General features: G+C 39.9%; 1 long non-coding RNA gene across 1 annotated transcript; it reads right to left on the minus strand.

Moving 5' to 3' along the window:
* Positions 1 to 394: 394 nt before the first annotated feature.
* LOC113916238 lies at positions 395 to 17,288 on the minus strand. The gene is made up of 5 exons (XR_003517886.1): positions 17,193 to 17,288; positions 11,342 to 11,405; positions 2,040 to 2,347; positions 1,734 to 1,910; positions 395 to 472 (listed from the first exon to the last, which is right to left on the minus strand). It is a non-coding gene; the product is annotated as an uncharacterized LOC113916238 (long non-coding RNA).
* Positions 17,289 to 21,377: the final 4,089 nt, after the last annotated feature.

Genomic DNA, 21,377 nt, shown 5'->3' on the forward strand with positions numbered 1-21,377 from the left:
AAGAAATGTCTTTAAAATAATCACGGCCACATGTGCTCTGTGGCCATCAGCAAGGCTAGGACTTTGGCCTCTTTGTCCATGAGCCCACGGACTCTAACTGTTCGAGGAGACTTCTGGCGCTAGCAGTGTTTCTGCTTCCTTCAAATGCAATTTCTTCTTTGGCCAGGGCTTCTTTCCTAAACGGTAGGGCTCAGTTCAGGTATTGGCAAGTGTTTCAGGAAATGATGGAAAGAAGCCCTACACAGGTTCAAAGAAAACTCAATTCTTATATAATCTCAGAAACATAGTATGGAAAGACCCTGGGTTCCGCTCATTCCAGGGCTCTGCAGGAACGCTAGTATGGTTCTGAGGCCAGCCTGTAGCTGTGCCCACACTTGAACTTCTCAGGCACCCCTCGACTTCTTGTCAAACTAGACCAAGCCAGACTGAGTCCATAAAAGCAGCCCTTGACTCGTCGCCATACCAACGTAACCTAGGAAGATACAAGCGGATGTCATTAATGCTTTGACAATCTCTCGCACAACGTCTAACATTTCATCAGCGTTTACTATGTTCGGGGAACTATGCTAAGGTATTTTATATGATATATCCTATTTATTCCTCACAGCAAGCTGGTATGGAAGGCACTATTGATGTCCCCATTCTATAAATGAAGAAGCTGAAATATAGGGTGTGTGAGTAACTTGCTCAAGGCCACAGAGCTGGTAAATATTGGAACCAGAAAAGGACCCACACTTCCTAATTCCAAAGCCTATACTCTTAACTGCTACACAATGTATCCAAAAGCAAAATAGTCACTATGCACACACATGCACACACACAAAACCTGTTTAACCTCATAAATAATATTAGAAGTGTAAAAGTAACAGTGGGACACCCTTTTCTTTTTCAAAATATTTACAATGATAATATCTGGTCAGGGGTGGGGGAGGTAGGGAAAGTGCTGTGGGACACAATTAGGTACCAACTACCTGGAAGGTAATTTGGCAATGATGTCAAATGTCCGGGGATTTCACCTACTATTCCAATTGGTAAATTTATTCCCAAGTCTTTATCCTAAGGAAATAATTTAGACAAGTGTGAAAAGATGAATGCTCAGTGATTTCTCATAGCATCATTGGCAATAAAATGGGAACTAGCCACGGTGTCCCATCACAGGGAGTTGGCTGCACAAGCTGTGGTATATCCATATAGTGGAACACTGGCAGTTATCCAAAATTGTGATTCCAATGTGTATCAAGGGATATGGAAATACGGTTAAGGTATATTATTGAACAAAAAGATAAAAAGTTGTAGACACCATATAATCTCATTTGGGCAAAAATTAACACACCTGCTTGGACTTTTGATGAAAAGCATTTCTTATTCCCATTATTTTAACTCTGATTATCTTTGGTGAGTGGAATTGTGTGCAAGTGTCTTTCGCTTATTTTTGTCTCTGGACCAATAATGTATTATTTGTATAATCAAAACATTTTGAAAAGCTATTGATAATTGTGATAACAGGATTAAATTGATTTTATAGATCAGCAAATCTCAACCACATTGTATAGGCAGATGTGAAATAACTTATGAAAGGTCAGCATTTTCTTATGACAAGCAATACTGAACTAAAATTAGCAAAAACTTTGTGAATTCAAATTATCTCTTTAATCATGCCTCTTTTACCCCCTTGGGTTCCAACATACTGTTTTGAGTAGAGGTGGGTAGGAGGGGGCGGGATTGCCACTAACCTGGAGAATTGCATGCCGTCCACAGCTCATGTTATCCGTATCCAGTAGACAGCCATCTCCAACCTACAAATTGATAGGGTTGGGGGATGATGCATAGCGACAATGTGTGGCCTTGGTAAGGGTGGGATCAAAGTCTAGCTAATGTCTGCGTGTGAATGACTGTTCATCATGTGGCCTCTGCAGGGGGAAAAAAGAAAAAGGTTGAGAACAAAAGCCACAGACTAATCAGACTATTCCCAAAGTCTAATATTCAAAGTCCTTACATGCCAAACTACTTCAATCCTTAACATTTCAAATTATACTCACAAGTTAGAAGGTTCTGAATGTAACTCTTTCCTCCCTTTTGCCTCTTTCTTCATCCATTCTTATGAGGCTCTCCCGAGATGACACCACAATGCTCCCAGGGCCGAGGATGTGGGTCCAAGCTTTTGGTGTATCAACCAGTGTGGGCTCTGTTCCATGGACACATGTCGAACTCCTGCCATTCTTCTCAAAACATATGCACAGTTTGGCCAAAGGAGCCCAAAAGAAATTACGTAGCTGAATCTTTTGCCAGTGTGGCAAAAATCAAAGCACATGGTCTATGAAAGATAGGTCGTTGACAGTCTTCTGGACTGCAGAAACAAGAGTATGTAGTGTTAAATCATCCTGCAACCAGCACACTTGCTATTTGTTTATCGCTTCATCCAACAAATGTGTGAACTGATAGTCAAAGGCACACTCTTTGACAAGAACAAATATGCAGAAAATATAAGAGCCCAAATGAGTAATTGTTTCCACCACTTACAATAGGATTAAGCATTTGTCAGATAAGGAAAATACCACAGCTCAATTGGGAGCATGGGTGACATTTCAAATATAAAATATTTGGAATGCGTGTCCATATCTGATAAACATCACAATCTATTTCCATGTTATTATATCAATTTTGTCTCTATAGAAATCTCAAAGCTTCTGTTTTTAAACACTATGCAGATATAAATATTTACATTTGTTTGTGATACATGTGTGTACTGTGCATGTATTTGAGTGTATATACACATCACATATCATCCGTATCATAATGTGCTATAATTCACACTAAAGTTAAGCCTGCCTGAAGTGATTTTGCATACCAAACCATATTTTATCACTTCAATAAAAATATTTAGTGAGCACTTTGTATGTGCAAGGTTTTGTGCTAAGTGCTAGCTAGGGACACAAAAGTGAAAAATAAATTCAATATGTATGCTTTCAAGGAGCTTATGATTTGTCAGGTAGTTGGAAAGACGAGGAAACAAACAACTATTAGGTAAACTTAGCCAAGTGATAATGATAGAGATGCAAACAAAGTGTCATGGGTATTTCAAAAATTGTATATAAATACAGAAGTAAAGTTCAGCCATTGTCAAGCGTTTTCCATAAAAAGCCAGAGAGTAAACAAATTCGGCTTCATGGGCTATACAGTCAATGTCACCACTGCTGAAACCTGACATTATAGACAAAAGAATCCATAGACAATTTGTCAATCAATGGGCATGGCTGCCTTCCCATAAGACTCTCTGTATGGACACTGGGATTTGAATTTCATATAACTTTAACATACTGCAAAATATTCTTTTTCTTTTTATTGCTCTTTTCAACCATTTAAAAACGTAGCAACCATCCTTAGCTCACAAGCAGTCCAGAAACAGGAGGTAGGCTAGATTTGGCTTGAGGGCCAGGGTTTGCTAACTCCTGATATAGACATAGACCTCGCTGAAGAGCTCAAGATCACAACCAACTGGGGTGTGAAAAGAAAGAACTTGGGGGAAAAGCTTCATGGAGTAAAGGGCTGTGATATGTACCATGAAGACAGGAACCGTTTAGAAGAGATGGCAGTAGGAAGGGAAAGGTAAGGAATGGGAGAAGAAAAGCAATTCACGGTAACTAGAATGCCTTGCTAAGGAGTTTGAGTAGGTCCTGAGGAAGCAGGGAAATATTTCAAATAAGGGCAAAAGGATTGCAGCTGCTACTCAGATAGCGGAAGGTGGGAGGTTTGGTGAAAAAAGGGATGGAACTACTGCAGTCATCCAGCTGAGTGATCACAAAGCCTTGACCTTCCAAAGGGGTCATGGGACCAGGGAGGGGAGGAGGGATTCGGGATTCAGTGACGAAGCCAGCAAGATCTGGTGGCGGTTGCCTATATGTGTGAGATAAGCGCAGGAAGAAAGCTAACTCCATGGTCAAGGTCTGGGGAAGGTGGAAAAGCTGATGCTGTGACAGAAGGACTAGTTGCAGGGAGATTTTAGGAAGGATGATGAAGCTCAAGGCAAGTGAGGCAGGACGGGCAAGCACACAAAGGAGTCCATATTCTACTGGTTTCTGGAAATGGTCTCCACAGACAGCCTATCTTCTCTAAGCGGCAGGCCATTGCTATTATATCATGAATAGTTGCAATGATTTCAAATCAGTGTTCAGCATTACCTGCCAGCAAGATATTTTTGGATACTATCAAAATCTGGGCTCAGAGGGTTGTCATTTACCTTATAGTCCTTGGCAGAGAACAGGTTAAGAGCCACTGCTATCACCTACTTCCAAACACAAAAGCTGAATGTCTCATGTTAGCAAAAACACCTGAATAACTGAAGGTTGAACTGTGTTCCCACCTTACCTCTGTAACTGCCTGTTAGCTATAAATTTGGACCTCAGAAGGAATTTTAGACTTCAGATACAGTTTGGGAATTGTTAGCATACAGAACCAGGCCATTCAATAGAACATTCTACAGTGAGGAAATTGTGCTACATCTTGCTGTCCAATACGGCAGCCGTGAACCCATGTGGTTAGTGAATACTTGAAATGTGGCTACTTGTGAATACTTGAAGTGTGACTGAGGAACTGAATTTTAAATTTATTTCATTTAAATTTAAGGAACCTCCAGAAACCAATATTGTACTGTATGTTAACTAAGTAAAATTTAAATTAAAAATATATAAAATAAAATGAAAAAAATATAAGGAAGCATATGTAGCCCACGGTTACCCTATTGGCCAGTGCAGATATAGATGACAATTGGAGCTGAGGGAGTGGGTGAGTAGGAACAGCATATCCAGAATATCAGAAATAAGGGACATTTTAGAGTGGGAGGAGGCAGAAGGTGGGTAGAGATTAGCTAAAGGAAAGCTAAGGAGGAAAAACCTTTGAGGAAGAGTGGTCAACAGTTTCAGCAGAGAACATGTAACAAACATGAGGAGATGCACAGACAAAAACATCTCCATGGACGGTAGATATAAGGTGACCATGGGGACCTTTGATACCTACAGGAGCGTGAGAGAGGCAGAATCAAACTCAGTGGGTTTGGGAATGAACTGGTGACTAAAATTAACATAATAACAGTAATAACAGCAACAGCCATGGCATCATGCACCAGAACTACTTCGGAAAGAAAATAAATAAAAAGACAACCTTTTCAAAATCATGTGTGGCTTAACTCAGTTATTGGAAAGACCAGACTGGGAAGGACATTGAAATGACTGTCTTCCCTGACTTCTAGGATGCCTTCAATTATAAGGTGCACCATCAATATAGTAACAGCTTTCTGTGCAGGGGGGAAGAGGGAGCCACCACTTAATATACACACATCAATTCTTTTTTTTTTTTTAAGATTTTATTTATTTATTTCAGAGAGAGACAACGTGAGAGAAGGAACACAAGCAGGGGGAGTGGGAGAGGGAGAAACAGGCTTCCTGTGGATCAGGGAGCCTGATGTGGGACTCAATCCCAGGACCCTGGGACCATGACCTGAGCCGAAGGCTCAGTCAGCTTAACTGGCTGAGCCACCCAGGCACCGCCCCACACCAATTGTAATAGCCAGGCTTTCTAGACTCAAGGGAACATAGTATATAACACACAAAGGTAAAAGGTCTTCCTTAAAAACGCAATGGCTTTCCTTCTCCACTGGAGAAGGAAACCTTAGCTTTGTGGAGAGGTTCCAATCAGTACCGTCACAGATTCTCAGAGAATTCTGGCTATGCATTCTTGCACAAATGGTAACTAGAGAAAAGAATGTGTGACAGTTGCCCCAGGAGGTAAGAACATTAGGACAAGGAGCAGGGCATGAGAAGAGGGTAGGTTGACTTAGGTTCCAGAGAGAATGGAGACATGGCGTCACTCTGCCATCACTGGCCACAGTTACAGACATGGGACGAACAAAGGAATCAGACTCTGAGCATATGCGCTCAAACTCTGAGCACCCAAGCTCTTTCTTGTGAAAGAGCACATATGCTCAGGTTAGCTCCGGGTTCAGGTGAGGCTGCTCTGGAGTTCCGGTGCCAAACCAAGGCTCTTCATGTGAGGCACTGCCAACATCGTCAGACAATCTGAGGAACACAGACCACTCTCATCTCTCCCACTCCCACTCCTGCCATTTCTGGGCTTCTGGTTAAAAAAGGAGACTTTTCCTTTACTTTCCTTGGGGCAATTTACAGGACCATGGCATCCAGCTCACATCTTCAGGCCTTATATGCACACTGAGAAATATTTACTTTTATTAAAGAACATAGAATCATGGAACTAGAAAAGACATCAAAAGACCAGTCCCAATCAGCGATCTGTCTTCAGACAAGTATTTGTTTATCGTGCCCCCAAAAGATGATTATTTATATCCTTCTTGCAAATCTTTAGGGACAGAGATGAGACGCTCTGCCTTGTTTGTTTGCTGCAGCATTATATCCAGATGTTGCTCATCCAGAACAGAAACCTGTATATTCCTGGCAAAATGCATCAACCTCCATGCTGGAGTCTTTGTTCAAATGCATACTGTATTTGAATAAACACGTCTGGGTCACTAAGTTCCTCCCAACAAATGTTTTAACATCTTCCCATTTCTTTCTTCCATTTGTTCAATTCATTTCAAAAATAATAATCATTGTTCTTTGCCCTTTTGTCCAGTTTGTTACTCTGTCTTGTATTTTTTTTTTAATTAGGGAAATTTAGTGCAACATGTTATGCCTCTGATTCTAAATGTCGACAGTAAAGCTCTCCAAACTCATGATTTCTGTGGCAAATATAACCCAGTCTCACTGCCGAGTCACAGAGGCACAAGCATTAACATTTTATGCTATATGACAAAATACTGCACTTTTGGAAAGGGCCGGGATTAATGTTACTATGACAACTCCAAATTTCTGACTTTTATGCATGTAAAATTTCAAGGATACAGTTGCATTATAACACAAGGTTGTTTATAAAATCTCGCCTGAGCACTAACATATTTATTACAAGTCCTCACTGAGACCAATAGAAAGTGTCACACCCCCCCATAGCAATACACATCAGTGAAATAGATGGTAGTGTATATGTGGTTGCAAAATATTATGAAATCGATTAAAATCTTATTTCTTTCATAGCTGCTATACTTATAAACATACATACAGTATGCAGCCCTGGATATAAATACAAATAAAACATAAAGAGAAAACATATAAAACCTCATAAATATACAGTATCCTGCCTTATCAATATTCATTTATGCATATCTCTGCACTCACGCATTAATAAAAGCACATATATTGGATTTGAATGTGTGAGGGATGGGTAGGGAAGCTGTAATCAAGATATTCAAGCTCTCCTCTTCATGGAGAAGTATTACATTATCTCTCTCAGCCTATTATGTTTTCTGAAATTTCCAAATGTATGTTTTGGCCTCTTCAACTTTAGTCTTTTGCATTTAAGTAATGAGAAAGTTAAGTGCAATAAATGGATCACTCAAGGGCATTACAAAGAATGTTTTGATCTATTTAGAGCCTTTAACTTCAGAGCAAAGGCCTGGTTTAGTGTGACCTTAGTGAATTCAAACTGTTTTGTTTCACTAACAAGTGAAGCATATATTTCAATAGAATTAATGTATGACTAGCTTCTCAAAGAGACTCCATTTCAGGCTGGGTTGCGAAGGGCGGGGGGGCACCTGATTTCAAAACTCCCACAGATGTATTTCTAAGAAAGCATCTCAGTATAATGCCAACTGATGAAAATTTGAGAAGTATATGGCCTTGCAGCTCTATTTTATTTGTGTTAGTTAGCAATTAGTGGTACAAATATAGTTTTCTTCAAAAATTCAAAGCGCCAGGATTCTTTGCAAGAGACCTGGACTTTTTCTCAACAAATTCCAACATGTTCCCCACAGGATTCAGGGGGACAGGGCCCTGCTCTGTATTCTTATTTGGTTAACTGTTAGTATTGAGGTCCAAATCAAACTCTGAGCTGAGATTCTTTCCTGTTTCGTGGGCCCTCACCTCCCATAGACGTCTTCCTTTTCAATGGCTTCGGTCCTTCCTTCGGCAGCTATGAATAATGCGCCAACATCCTTACTAAAGGCCAATTGTTTTATGGAGCTGGGATGGATAATTAGTAAATTAATTCATTAAAGTTACCCTCCCATTATTGAACCAATTATCTGTATAAGCAAGATGTCCTTAGTTTATAAAAGACATTTGTGCCCATGAGTGAATAATTGTGAACCTGTTCTTTTTCCTTTTCTTGACCGAGTTTAGAAAGACATTTTACATGGAGTTCCTTTATGTCCTTACTAAAACAGCTGACAAAATATAACAGGGCCAGAGGCAGCCTAGGGCACAAGGAGCCATGGGGTTCGACACAAGACTTATAATCAAGCTTTAGAAACAGAGCCTTTGATTTAGTAATAGCTCACATTTATTGAGTTCTTACAGAGAGCAAGGTGCTATTTGAAATACTCTGCATTTGCATGTTTTCATCCTCACAATAACGTCCTAAGAGTGAAACAGCAATTGAACAGAAGGCTAAGTGACTTGCTCAAGTTCATGCAACCAGAAAGTAGTGCAGCCAGGATTTGAACCCCAGGCAGCCAGGCTCCAGACCACACTCATCTGTTTTTCTTTTCTTTCTTTCTTTCTTTCTTTCTTTTTTAACGTTTATTTATTTATTTGAGAGTGAGAGAGAGAGAGCATAAGTGTGAGGGGCAGAAAGAGAGGGAGAGAGACTCTTAAGTAGACTCTGTGCTGAGTGTGGAACCTGACCTGGGGCTCGATCTCATGACCCTGAGATCACAACCTGAGCTGAAACCAAGACTTGGTCACTTAACCAACTGCACACCCTTCGACTGCTTTTCTTGACTTAAGTTTTTTCAGATCTCTTGAGATCCAGGTTTAAAAGGCATAGAGTTTTGGACTTTCTTGAGGCACCCCTATGACCATCCTCCATTTGAGGATGGGAGAGGTATTCCATATAAGTAAAAGCTTCAAAGCATTTCCTCTCACTTTAAACAACTTCGCCTCTTACGTGTCTGATATTTTAAACTACACGCTTGCCCTTTAGTCAGTGGGAGAAGAGAGAACCAAACTTCAGCTTTGATGGTAAGAGTTTCTCTTTATAATTGTATAAGCTTTTTTTTCTTATGATTAAATTCTAACCTGTGATTGTGGAGAGTTTGTAAAACACTGAAACAATCCTTCTTAATAGTTACGCCTTGTTAATGATCAATCCTGGTAATAATGCTATGGTAATTAGCACTTCAACATATTTTATCTGTCTTTTCTATGCACACTTTCATATTTTAGATAACATTGTATATAGTAATTACTAATAATATTTAATACTTGTGCATAATCACTAATATGCTAAGAACTATTCTAAGTTTCATATACATCTTGCTTATTTCATTTTTATCATAAGCCTCATGCCAGTAATGTTATTTATTACCAGGGCAATGGCTTTATGGTATTTTATTTGTGTAATATCTACTGTGTTTAGAATTAAAAACTTGTTTTTTCCTCTTTTTTTTACTATTGTATGTAATACTGAAATGAACATCTTCATGTGTTTCAGATTCTTCTAACATGGATAAGGCAGATTGCTAGACATGGAATTAGTAGGTCAATGGGCTGACCCTTTATAAGGCTGTTTCTGGTAGTTTTTGCCAAATTGCTTCCTAGAATCTACTATACAATTCTTGCTGGAAGCCTGAAACACTTAGTGAGGCAACTGTTATTTGGGGAGGTTAAGTTAAGGGATATGCCAACCCTCTTCTCAAGTTAAATCATCAGAAAGCTCCAAGTTTAAAAAAAGAAAAAAAAAAAGAAAGTTCCATGCTTGAAACTCATTAATGTGACTTCTCAGAATGGTCTTCCCAAAGTCACATGTCAAGAGTATGGCCTTGACTTCCATGGAGAACAATTAGGACTTACTCCAGGTGAGCAAAATCACTGTTTAAAGCATTGTCTACAGTGTTAGTCATCATCCCTTAAATAGGAGCAAACAGCTTTTGTCCTGTTTGATTAACAGTCACACATTCATCTTTTTTCATTTTTTCATTTTTCATACAAATTCCATTTGTACCTAGACAGTCTGGAAACCTAAAACCTAAGTAAATATCCTACAGTAGCCTACAAAATGAAATATAAACTTTTCATTGGCAAAATATTCTGCCCACCATTTTGTCCCAGTGTAGTGTTCCAATCACATCTCCTATTATTGCTATAAGCAAACTCTCTGTCCTAGACAATTTCAAGTCCCACTTTTTTGATGACACATCAGGTGTCTTTAGCATCCTCATTACAGGCACAGTACCATTATCTAAACACCTTATTTAGACTTTTACATGTTACCCTATTTTCTTTACTTGCCTTTTTAAGTCCAACTTGGTGACTAGGTCATAAGCCCCGAGAGCCTCTCTCATGTTTGCATCCTGTAGGAATTCTTAGAGGAGAGGGTCTCATGTCTTAGGTTTATTTAGTAACATGTATAGGGTCTGTTGGGCATTCCCCAGGGAAATACAGTGAGGCAAGAAGAGTCCATTATTACCCCCTTATAACCCTTAAGAACTTGAAATCCCTTTACATCATAATCACTTCTAATAAAGGCATAGTCACTTAAGCTAGGAAGTCATTCTCCTGTAACATAGAAACATAAACTGCTAAACAGGTCCTACTTTCATTGTTAGGACTACAGATTAGTATAAGATCTCTGCTCTAGAATTTACTGAGTGGTTAGCAAAAAACAAATGTTGACTCAGTACTTATCGTATGTACCTAACCTCTCTCCGAGAGAAGAGGACATCACTGAAAACCCCCTTTCAGTTTGGTTAGGGTTTAGAAATTTCTTTCCATAACCCTGCAACCAAGGAACCTTTCTGAGCAGCATTACTTTGACTACTCTAAGTGCGTTTTGTAGAAACATCTCTGGAGAGTGCTTATGTTCTATGGAAAGCCAGTATTTTTCAATATGGAAGCTCAACAAACTAGCTTGTACCCTTTTGTGTCCCCTAATCATTTCCTCTCAAGTTTCCAGAGTTACTTGAGAAATATTCACTTTGTGAACCTCCTTTTGTAAAGTAACAGTTTGACCTGTACGCCTCAGTCAAGAGCAGAGTCATAAAATGTGGCTAAACAAGGCACTTGAGGAAAAATAATCAGGGTCAGTGTACAAGTCAGCCTAGCAAAGGGATGAATTCACTGAGTGAAATCACCAGGTAATGAGTAGGTTGGAGGCAATTGAATTTTCTCCTGGAGAAATCTTAAACTCTTGGGAGGGCGCGGGAAGGAAAACAGACTTGTTGATCCAAGAGACTCTTTAAGTCTCTCGTGTCTCAAGTATGGAAATGTCCAAAACTAACCATTGAGATAAGAGAGGCATCTTCAAAACAGGCAGCGACAACTTCCCCTAACGCCATCAAAAACCTGCAACAGAGAAAATGCAGAAACCGTCATTCAGATCCCAGAGACCGGGAAGTAGCTAATGGAGCCATATATTCATCATATTGATTGGGCCATTGATTTTTTCCCCCCTTTTCAGCGCCCATTTCTTGGTCTTGTGCCAGAGATGCTTTAAAGAGCTTAAACAAAACTTACACCAAATCTTGCCAAAGGCCCCCAGGGACCCTACAAACTAACTTTCTCTGTTGCTGCAAGTGTAGCTGCCCAGGCGAATCCCCTCCAGAAGAAATTCCTTCTGGATCCAAAAAGCTGCTAAACCTATCTAATGAAGAACCCCAACTGGGAAGGGAGGTAAGCAGAAGCCTAAGAGATAAACCTGGGTGGCTGGGCCGAGAGGACATGAAGAAAGATTTGCTAAGCTGCCCCTGAGCAAACAAAACCTAATACCTTAGTACAAGTGGAAGAATTCTTATCCCAGCATCAAGAGTATGAAAGGAGCATCTTCATTTTCCTAGAACCAGTAATAGAAATTCTGGTATCAGCTACTTAATCTATTAGTGTCCAAACTCTGCTGTGTTTAAGAATCATTCAGCAGATTCCTGGGTCCACTTTTGGTGAGTCTGGCTCAGTAGTGAACAGATCATAACAAGCAGATTCCTAAATGAAAGGGGTCTTTGGATCAAACTTGGAGAAATACTGCAAACAGGTTAACTGCAGAGGAGTTAAATAGTTGAATGATTTAACTTTGCTAAATAGTTGAATGATTAATAATCATCTTGTTATTATTGTCCACTTATTCTATGCACAGGAATCTACAGAGCCTCTTGCCAACCCTTGAGTAACAGAGATGCACAAAGATTGGTATTAATTAGAAACCTTTGGTTGCAAGTAGCAGAAACTGACTTAAGTTAACTCAAGCAAATCAATGCGACTTTATTATGAGGCTATAATGACATCCCATGGAGTTTGATGACCTGAGTTAAGGAACTAGAAATTCATAATACTCTGCCTCTCTCCTATCTGCTAGTTCTCTCTCTCCCCCTGCCTCCATATTCCTTCCCTGCTTCTCAGTTTATAAGGCAGGAAATGGCTGCCTCAAAGTTCCCCAGTTAACACATGAGAGTTCTACACAGAGAGACTAAATTCCAGTTCTAACTTGGCTTGGTTGCTGCCTATAGCACAATTAATATGGATCCAAGGTCACCTAGAGGTCAGAGGCCACATGAAGGGTGAAGACTAATCTTGAGTAGGGAGTGGTAAAGAACTTAAAGTTTTAATTATACTCTTTCTAGGCTCTCACTCTGAACAAAGATGTTTCACAAGAAATCATGCAACATGTAGCCTCATATAGCAAGGAAGCAATGATCCAGAGATTGCTGTTTCTTAGAAGGAAAACAAAACAGATGGACAAGATTTGGTCTTAGCACAGGGTCAGCTCAAGGTATAATTGTCAAATAAATGAAAAGTATCTGATTCCCCTTATCTTCTCTTTCTAAGCCTTTACACTCCACCTGTGTCCCCCTGCTTACTCCATCCTCTTCTGCCAGTAGAGTAGGTATTAATCATTTGTACCCAGTATGCATGGGTTAAATTGATCTGTCTCTTACTTCTTCACGGCAAAAGATGACCAAATGAGACTAAAATCACCCATTTGAATGACAGGACATTCATTTCATTTACCCTGAAGGCATCTCCCCTTCCTGAGGCACTGGGCAAGCGAGTTATTCCTTGTGCTAAGATTTTGGTGCCTCTCACATTTGAGCAATAAACCAAATCAAAATGGACAGAGCATGATCAGGAGTTTTGATCTCAAAAGCAGATGTATTCTCAGATATATTTTTTTGGCACTTCGTGACCTATTTGTCTGTATCAGGAGATTTTTCTGTTTTTAAATATTTAAACAGGGTGAAAGAGTTCATTTCAGCCTCTGCAACGAGCAAACCCCATGGTACTCTTCCATAGGCTTAACAGAATTTTCCTTCTGAAAAATTTCATCCTCCGAAGGCTGAAGGTGGAATTGTATGCGCTTGGGGTGGGAGTAGGTGAGAGGAGTTTGATCACAATTTAGCAAACCTTGACATTCTTTACAAACTCCATCATCTATTGCTTGAGGGGCTTTTCACCTACCCAGGTGTTCTCTGCTGGCAGCTAATTGGTGTGTGTGTGTGTGTGTGTGTGTGTGTGTGTGTGTGTGTGTGTGTGTGTGTTGTTTTTTAATCAAGCCAGACTTCTTTGCTTGAAATTTTATAATTTATTTCTATATTTAATTTGTGCATTTGAAGAAAGAATCACCAAAAGGCATCTGGTCTCTTGAGGCTAAATGTATTTAACAAAGACTCCCATCAGAAATTTGAGCCAACTTCAAATGAGTCTCCCTCTGAGTCCAATGAGCACAAATCTGAGCTTTCAGCTGAGGTGTGGCTCTTCAAGCTTCTAAGATAGGATGAGCTAGTGCCAGGGAAATCTGTTAGGACAAGATGCAGTGATTTGTTCCCACGCTTTTTCTACCCTCTGGGCATTCACACTCAGCAGGGAGGTCACTCTACACTGAGCCACCTTGTGGCATGTGGGAAAACAACAGCCAAAGGCAAAAGTTCTGGGTGACACAAACATTTCTGGGACACTCTTTGGAGAGGTTGTGGTAGTGATCCTGTGGGCCTTCTTAAGGGAATTGGGCAAGAGAGCTTTTTTCGGCCGTTCAATTTGTCTTCTGTAACATAACTCTTCTGGGAGTTGGTATTATTGTAGTGATTAAGAGAGAAAACTTGGGAGAGCCACAAAAACGAATCCCAACCTTACTCCACCAGCTACTTAAAAAGTTATTCAGTCTGGTGTGAGCCTCTGAAAAATGAGAATGATAATGATATCTACCTCATACTTTTGTTGTGAGAATTAAATGAGATAATATACAAGAAGAGGGTGGCATAGTGACTGGCACAAATCTCAAAATTTTTTCAGTGGATAACAGGAAAACAATTGCTATCAGACTTGTTTGGCAAATTCTCACTATTGCTCCTTTGAAATTAGAGCCATGCTTTTCTTGCGTGGCCAAAGATTTGATGACAGAGTTGCCTTTTTAGAGAAGGAAAAGAATCTTTCAGAAAGTGCTGTTAAGTCCGTGTATTCATTTTGTGATTATTAGATTTAATTAGTCAGTAGAAGCTACTTATAAGCTTCTCTGCATTAACAAAGAGGATATCCATTTGATATCAAGGCAGACTTTGAAAACTCCCCTTTCTCTTTGTCTTCCTGCCATATTTTACCAAACTAGCTATCTTGAAGTATTAGGAGATATTAGTCAGAGAAAACAGATCTACTGATGAGTTCCAGGAGCTTAACTTGATGTCCATTCAGATGAAAGTTGAAAGTTTTTGGTGATGTTCATAGGATCATTCTAGATCAAACAGATTGATTGCAGTGGAAGCCCAGCTAACCCAAAACCAATGAATGAAAAGTTCTTTTCCCATTTCCTCTCTGTCTTCTTGCTTTCTCTTTATATTTTAAAAGCAAGTAAATCCTTTTTAAGTCCTGATCTTTTGGATACATCTGAAAGCTTCGCCCAAATTCACAGACCCTTTGCCTCTGCCAAAATACAACAGATAATCTGTTAAAGGGGGAAAAAAATATAGAAAAATACTACCTAAACCCCAAAGACTTTCAATTTTGAGTGATTTCTTTTCTGGGTAGTGTCTCAAAAAGAAAAACATTTTATAGAATTATATAGAGGGCGAAATCTCACATCATTAATAAAAGGCACCAGATACCCAGGGAGATACTTCTCATTCTATTCCTTAGGCTAATTAATTGAAAGAAGCTCTTGAAAGATGGACTCAATGCACTGAAATAGTTACAGTCCCAGGTCATGGGACAAGGCTATGATTTTCCTTATCCATTTGGAATATAATTGAGATGGTGTGGAAACTAGAGTCAGGGAATCAAAAGAATATCCAAGTATAGGGACCGTGACATTTTAAGTCTTAATGACAGAATGTATGTCCTTTGACCTTCTTCCATCATGTTATTCAGTATGAGGTATTAGGAGGAGGGGGAAGCGAGTTGGTTTTCCATCTCTACCAAGAAATTCAATATATTTTGTTGATTGTATTTTATTTTGAGAGGTGCTACATGAGTAGGAATTATGTTTAATATCCCAGGAGCTTATCATTGTGCAGTACTTCACAGTTTGAAAATCCCTTTTAAGTGGGTTGTTTGGTTTAATCTTCACCACAATAAAATATGTTCCACAGATCATTATTAGAATTCAAATTTGATAAATGAGGTTCCAAGAGATTAAGTGACTTGTTCAAGTCCACTCTGCTAGTAAATATTCATGCTGAGTTAAGAAGATGGTGTTGTTGGGAGCTTAAATGGAACACCAAGAAAACTTATGGAACTTTCTCCCCTCTGAATCTTTCAGACACAAAGTATATTCTCTTCTGACTAAAGTGTTGCATACGTGGTACCCACTAACGGTGAGGAAAGAGACCAGAGACCTCTCCTAAGTATTCTGCTAGCCCTGTAATTGGGGTAGTTTCTTGCTGTCTAAATGGAAGAGCAGTGATGATAATAATTAAGTTCAGGCTTCCGTACTTCCTTTCATCTGAATTCTTCAGCCAGACAGGAAGTAACCACCCCCTCTACATAGTATGGATCTCTTTTCAAGTTGGTCCACCTCCATTAACTATCTAGATCTTCGTTTGGGTAAAAGCAAACATCTTATGGAAAACTCAAGAGTTTGCACACACCCCCACCCCCACCCCCACCCCCACCCCCTTAAATGTGTGGTCAAGTCTGCTTTTTACAGAGCAGGATGTCGTAGATTTATAAAACTTTCTGAACAAATGAAGTTGCTGCTCACATAAAAATGAAGTTAAGGACCCATCAAAATCTCTCGTCAGCAACATCTGAGAGTTTAGTGGGGAGAGTCTGGAGGCAGAGCCTGAATAGAAATGTGAACACTCCTTCACTCTGTCCCTGCCTCCTCTCAGCCTTCCACCTGCAATAGACTGTATTCATATCTCCCAGAGGAAATATGCTATTACTGATAATATGATCACTGAAACACTGGGAGTGGTTAGATACAGAGCTCTGGCAGTGGGTTAATAAAAGGCCTAATGAAGAACAAAAAATCCTGCCAGTCGTTGTAAAAAAATATTGCCCCCGGGAAATTATAAATCAGACACCATGGTGTGAAGTTTAAAAATATATATATTGCATTGGCTCACTGATAAATGCAGGAGTGGGCAGACGGGTGACGAAACAAATATGTCACTGGATGCCCTTGAAGTTTCAGTCCACCTCAGCATGATGCAGTTAAATGCCTCAGCAGTGCAAAGCCAAAACCACATTTACTCAGCCTTGTCAGATCACTCTGCACCGGGCGGCAGAAACAGGATGCCTGGTCCACAAATTAGTTATAATTCCCAGAGCCTCGCTCGCGTTTTCTCTTTTTATTTCTCTCTCTCCCTCTCTCTCTCTCTCTTTTTATTTGTTTGTTTGCCTGATTCCACAGCATTAATCTCAATAGACTCCTAAATGCTGCTTCTGAATAGAGACCTGTATTTAGGGTTTTCTTAATATATCCACACTGAGTTTGTCTGGAAAGAACCCAGTAGAAAACAGTTTTATGGGTAGCCTCAAGGCAATTCCATCTGACCCATACAGGAACATATCAAGGCAAAGGCCCTAACAGCTTCACCCTACCTTTTAGCTAAACTGTCAGTAATCTAGGAAAGGAGTTGACCTCTCCAACACTAGGAACACTCACACACCTTGAGTCATGAACACGTTGGCTCCCTGACAAATACTCACTGAAGGGCCGCAGTTCATCTTCTTGGCTTTGCCCCTTCATGGAGTCCCTCTTGCCTGTGACCTCTCTTTTTAGCCCACTGCCCTCCAACAGGCCAGTTCTTCTCCAAGGGATCACTTCTGCCTGCTTTTCAGCTGGTTGACTGTGTGCCAACTGTTGAATCCCCACTGCAGATAGGCATGTGTCCAGGGCACTTGGGGAAAGGTGACCAAACAGTGCAGTAGGGTCAAGGCCAAGGAGAACCCCTCGTTCTCTCCCCCACCCCACCCTCACCAATGAAGCCTGCTTTATGTTCTACCTGCTGGAGCTGGTGTCACTCAATGTGCCACTGAAAGAAATGGGGAGAAGCTGAGATGTTTCCAGAACTCCTTTCCATTTTTTAAGAACTCCAGAAAGGCAATTCCTGAAATGTAAGGAAGCTCTGTTAGAGAAATTCCATCTCTTTTAGGGAAATTCAACAGCAAACCTCCAATAGATTGTACGGGGAGACATCTTTACTTATCACGAGCATCAGGACCTTTATCTTGAATTCTCCTTACATCGTCCTAGAGAACTCTAAAACATCAGCACCAGCATATTACCCTGGTATCAGAGGGTCTCTTGGCCCCAGACGTGGATTCATCTTTCTTTTCTTTACTGAAGTGAGGTGAGACTATGTAGACCAAACTTTACCAAGGATTCAGGGATGGGAGAAATGAGAAAAGAGATAGTAAAAGGAATATACAATTTAGTAATCTGATTCACACATTAAAACTTTATAAAGCTGTCTGATGGAGCATTGATTTCCATATGCCAGAGCAAATTTCTGAGAGAATTTTCATGGGTGCACAGTGCCACAAAATGCAAAAGAACAAAATGCAGTGAGATTTTCATATTATATATAATATATATAGTAAATTACACTTTATTTTATTTATTCTCCTTCTTCTTCTTATCCATAAATAGTCCTCTCTTTGAATAGACTACACTGGCTTTTTTGGTATCCTTATTTGGTAAAATAAAAACTTGGTCATTCTGTGCTGCTCTCCCACTTTCTAAATTTTACTGGTCCCCCAAATCCAAAGACCTGGTACCCACCACAACAAAGGGGTGACTTCCTACCTTGTTCCCAGTATGCCCTGACATGACAGAGGCTACCTTCTCCCATCACCATGGAACCAGTCACCTCAAACATATCCAGAGATCCTTAAGTAATGCCCAAGACAAGAAGGTTTCCCCTGAAAATAAAGGAGTTCCCTTTTACTCCAACCTCAAAGTGCCAACTTCATATTTTTATTCTGAGGATATTTCTTTTTATTTTGAACTTTAGAGAAAATTGGTTTCTGGAGGGTGCTGTAGTGCTACTAAGAGGACATCTACCACGTGGAGACTGAAACAAGACCACTGGCTCCCCAGTGTTCACACTGCCACCTTCATAAGCCAAGCCAAAGATCCCTTTTCCCTTCCTTGTACACTTAAAAATTGTATTGTATATATTTGGTTATGCTATTATCAGAGGGAGCTTTGCAATGTTGCCAAATGTGTGGCCACCAGACTTATTTGTAGAATAAAGTCCTTGACAGAATCTAGTTATATAGTAATTGTAGTTTATGAAATCCAGCTTATAATTGGTGTTACTCAGTGCCAACTGCAAAACCCAACCAAGTTAGGTTAACTAATTCTTAATTCAGTAGGTTATGTATATATAGCTCTTGGTCACGTGCAAAAGTAAAGACTATGAAATGGCATGCTGTGCACCCTTAATTTGGAAGTATTAAAGAAATGATTTGTGTCCAAAGGAGGTCCTTAAGGGACAACCATGGAGCTACAAACCATTCTTTAAGAATTAGCACTTTGGGAACCCTAAGCTACCAGGTGAATAAGCCATACTCTCCAGAATGCTGGCTTAATTCTTTCTGGGTTTGTTTTCTTTTGTTATTCCTGACCTTTTAGTTAAGGTTTTTTTTTACATGTTCCTGCTCTGCTGAGAGATCTTAAAGAAGAGCCTTAAGTCTACATGTGAATGAGGAATACTCCAAGATAAAATAGGAAGAACCTCAAGTTCACATCTGAATGTGGAATTAGAGAAGAGAAGGAGCAGAAGCCTCTGTGCAGATAAGTTTTCCCCGGGAAAAAGGAATCTTAGAAATAGAGAGAAAAGCCTATAGCCAAAACCACCTCTCTCTCACTTGGAGGTTCTTCATCTTGGGCAATTTTAGAGAACTGGGGTCCTATTTGACTAAAGATCCACTAAATGCTGTTAGGTAGTCAATAAAGATAAGGGCAAAAAATAAATCTTTGAAATTGGTCCATGAAGCATGTTGGTGATCTTAACAAAAGCAATTGCAGTGGAGTGGCAGGGGCAGAAGCCATTGTGGATCTGTTGAAGAGTGGACCCAGTGAAAATGTAGGAGTACCATTTGCAGACCAATTTCGGGAAGCTGAACTATGGGAAAGTGTGGAGAAATGGGGTGGTAGCTGGAGGGCTTACAGGGTAAAAAAGTGTAAAGAGGGGAAATAATACAGCATGTTTGTATAAGGGGAAAGATCATTTAGGAAGAGAAAGATTGATGATATGAGAGAGATTGAGAGAGAGAGAATAGCCAAATGAGCAAAGACCTTAATAAATTCAGATACAATGAGATAGGGAGGGTGTATGGAAGTACCAACATTTGGAAGGAGAAACTATATGTACTTCATTTTAATAGTAAGAGAGAAGATGCTAGGTGCTGTTGTAGATTGGTTTGGATCACCAATTCTGATGATGGAAAAAATGACAAGAGTTCTCATCTTATGGTTTCTATTTTCATAATGACTCTAGGTTATTAGCTGAAATGAGGGGGAAAGAAGTGAAAGCAGAAGAGATTTTTTTAATGGTGCTTAATTTTTTTTAATGTAGGATCGTTGAGTAGTGTTGAGGAGGCTTTTGAGGTCTGATTTTTTTCCCCCTCAGCTATGCTGTACTTTTCCATGTGCAAATATGGAGAAAAGTGGACCAAAGTTGGAATTCTACAAAGTTCAAGAATATTTGCAAGGGAGAAATTACAATAATGTGTCATGAAATCTCAGCTAGAAATGAAGGGAGTAATAGCAGAAATGAGTTGAATGATTATGAACAAATGATTATGATTCAAATGAATGTCATGAAGTAGGAAGTACCAGAATAATGGGAAGCTGTGGTCAAAGACGTATATGCATTTGAGATTTTGAAGTGGGTGGAGAGGAAAAGATCACTTCAAACAGAAAGAAAGGAACTGAAAAGCCAAATTCCCTGGAATGATGAAAGGAGCATCGAAGGTATTGAAGATGCTGAGGTCAAAATTTAATAAAAGAGAAGTGGTTGGAGGAAATCTATAAACAATGGTCATGAGAAGAAGATGATGGTCTGTGTAGAAAGGCAGAGCCTCCAAGATGCAGGGGTTGTGTAGGAGGGAGGAGAATACTGGTCTAACAGCAGTATGGTGCAGAGGAGGATAATTAAGTCTCCTTCCAGTCCTGGCAAGGGAAAAAAGACCTCTCCAAAAGAGAGGGCTGCTAAGCAGTGAGGTCTTCGGAGGACAGTCAGATTTCAGTTCAAGTTGTGAGTGGACATTTATCAGAGAGTTTGACTCTCAACGGCTGTTTACCTCCCAAGAGGAGAGTGTCAGGATTTGAAAATGAAGGGCAAGTGGAGGGCTAAGCCAGTTGTCCAGTGATGAGAGTTCAAAGACTAGAGAATGAGAAGAGTATGAGCCGAACTGAGAGGCTTGATGGAACTATTCTCAGGTACTGCTTTTTCTGCACACATCACCACAATTAGGAGCACTGTTGAGTGTCTGCAATGTACGGGGTCTGCATTTTACATGCATCATCTCATTTAAACTGCTGACAGTTTATGAGCAAGTGGCCTCATTTCCCATTTTACAAAGGATGAAATTAGGATTTAGGTCATGTAACTTGCTTGAAAGTATACAGCTTCTGAACAACAGAGCTTAACCACTCTTCTACATTGCCTGTCATTTAGTAACAGGTGTGGGACTGAAGGAGTTGATCATCTTCAAAAGTTTCGTAAATCAAGCCACAGCTGTAATTCACTAAAGGAGTTCAATATTTCTGGGCATACTATTCTGAATTCTTTGTCAAGGCAGAAATAACTCCACCCCCCCCCCCGATGGAATAATCTGTTTGGCCAATCCCAACTTTCTTGAAGCAAGATTAATTTTTTATTA

Source organism: Zalophus californianus, chromosome 1 (assembly GCF_009762305.2).
Source record: "Zalophus californianus isolate mZalCal1 chromosome 1, mZalCal1.pri.v2, whole genome shotgun sequence".
In the NCBI taxonomy this organism is placed as follows: domain Eukaryota; kingdom Metazoa; phylum Chordata; class Mammalia; order Carnivora; family Otariidae; genus Zalophus; species Zalophus californianus.